The following is a 2,872-nucleotide window of genomic DNA, read 5'->3' on the forward strand; positions in this document are numbered from 1 at the left end:
GTATCAATATCGCGTACACTCATTTTATGTCGCCCTTTTCAGCGGTTTCGCCTCATACATACATATATATATATACATATATATATATATATGTATATATATATATATGTATATATATGCATATATACGTATATATGTTAAAGCCAGCGCGAAAGCTCTTTCAGGTGGTTTCACCAAAACTTCCTGGGCAAACTGAAAACTTAAAGCCGTGTACTAATAGAACGATCTTATACATTTCTTTTTAAAGCAAGATGACCATGATGTCATTGTAAAGACTAACTATACCCATATATATATATATATTTGAATTTTTATCAATTCGATTATTAACTCTATCCGTATTAGATTATAAATGTTTTTTTTTTTTTTTTTTTTTTTTTTTTTTTTTTTTTTTTTTGAAATTATATATACATGTTCGTACGAATATGTCTTATAAAAATTTTATTTTATTTTATCATTAATATTATTATTTTTCTTTTTTATTTCCTTTAAATAAATTGCTATTAATTTTTATTAATCGAATCGATGATTCATGTGACACGAAAAAGAAAAAAAAAAAAAAAAAAAAAAAATCAATCGATTCTTTTGAAATAACAATGAAAATTAAAGTAAACCTTATGTGTCTTCCGAATCATCGAGGAATACTACTTGAACATAGTAATATATAAAGGCTCATTTTGGTCTTGGCAAAGAGTAATAAAAAGTAAATAATTTATACGCGAAATTTGCGTACGTATTCTAGTGGCATAACAAACATCGAGAGTATCATGCGAAACACCCTCACGTTTAATGAACATTCTTGTTCATTACACGGTTGTTCGAGACTGTTATACCGAGGGCGAAACATTAAAATGTTTTAATTATTTACCAACGTCGCTTTCTCAAACACTCGTTGTTAAGAGAAAGTTCAGAGAAGTTTTGGGTTCCATCGAAGTGAGTCAACGACATAACCAACGATATTTGATGCTTTCTCACGACCTCAGAAGCGCACTTATCGCGAATTTCTATCGCCAACAAAATCTGCCAAGTATTGCGCGTATCTACATATTGCCATTCTCCTTTATAGCAGGAAGGAGAACGTATGTAAGTACATAAGTATGTATGTTACGAAGAAGAGCAAATGAGATTCTTAATGAAACAATTTTATGGGGTAGCAAACGGGTATCAAACGAATTGCTAATATGAAATAAGATTAATAAGTATAAGCTAATTGATGTTTTCAAAAAAAAAAATAAAAAAAATAAATAAATAAAAAAAATATGATATCAAAGAATCTAAAGAAGAAAAGAAATTTCAATTGCTTTAAATATTTATATTTATATTATCTGTAATATTACTTTTATATATACATACATATATATATATATATATATATCCTTTGTTCATATTATTATCATTATTATATTTAAAATAAATATTTCCCTTTCTCTCACTTTTTTCTTCCTTAAGAAATGAAGAACATTGAATCTTAAGAAAGGGGAAAAGCTTTTGTCGAAATCCTTAACAGAAAATAAGCTCAAGGCGTAAACTCGTTTGCGATCGAAGAAGAAAACTGTTCTTGTACTTCTTTTATTTTTCTGTTTCTTTTTCTTTTTTTTTTTTCTTTTTCAACTTTCTTCTTGTTTCTTTCTTTCTTTTCTCTCTCTCTCTCTCTCTCTCTCTCTTTCTTTTTTCCATAGCTAATGCAAGACGGCTCGCGTTTACAAGAAAAAGTCCCATGGGAATCCTTCTGGTCTCGTAAGGTATATCCCTAAGGATATATCCCTGGCGAGTATGCAAAGCATTTTCAATTTACCACGTAAGCAGCGTCAGACGTTGGTAGTTTTTTTCTTTTTTCTTTTTTTTTTTTTTTTTTTTTTTTTTTTTTTTGTTTTATTTTTCCTCTTTTTGTTTTGCTTTATTCATATATTTCTTTTTTGATGCCGTTTCGTTTCTTCTTTTGCATCTTCCTCTTCTTCTTCTTCTTCTTCTTCTTCTTCTTCTTCTTCAATCGTCGGTATTTCGTTCTCTTTCAAGAACGTTCCAACTGTGTCGTTGTCGAACAAAATCCTCCTCCCTCTGTCATCCCCTCCTCTTCCTCCTCCTTCTCCTTCTGAGAACTTATTCGCATCGACGAATCCGCGTGTCTCTTTATCATCTCATAGACGTTACGTATCAGTATCTTTTTTTTTCCATAGGATTTGACTATCTACTGGGGGAGAGGAATCAAAAAAGTCCCTAGATAGATCAAAAGTTCCAAAATATTTACACACACACACACACACACGCACTCACATATACACGTTCGTACATTTAACAAATGGTGGATCGAAAAAATTTCTAAATAATTTTACATATCAATTATTTCTATTCAAGGCACTTGCTTTTATTCCTAACCATGCTTTCCGGATTGTAAAATTACAAGTTTAATTTGTATAAGATTACAGATTTAATTATTGACAGATCGAAAAGAAAGTGACGTAAAGTATATCGATCTTTAAAAATCAATTTAAAAAATTTTTGATCCCTTTTAAAACTTTGATATAAGTTTGTTGTTAGCCTTGTTGTTTTACTATAGGATAAGAAACATGAAAGGAGAACATGAGAAGAAAAAATTAGTTTGAAATGTCGCGAGATAAAGAGTACGTAATTGATTTTCAAATATCACTTGAGATCTATCTCTCTCTCTCTCTCCCTCTCTCTCTCTCTCTCTCTCTTTTTTTTTTTTTATTGTCAGTCCATCTAAGGACTTCAAGTCCATCCTGTATCCACGTGTATATTCATCTTTTTCACACCTTATGAATACGCTCGTATATTTCGTATATTTCTGAGAGCTTTACATCCAACTGAACGATGTAGTTTGCCGTACCTTTCTGAATAGAGAAATTTCAAC

The sequence above is a fragment of the Vespa velutina genome, chromosome 8, assembly GCF_912470025.1.
Source record: "Vespa velutina chromosome 8, iVesVel2.1, whole genome shotgun sequence".
Classification (NCBI taxonomy): Eukaryota; Metazoa; Arthropoda; class Insecta; order Hymenoptera; family Vespidae; genus Vespa; species Vespa velutina.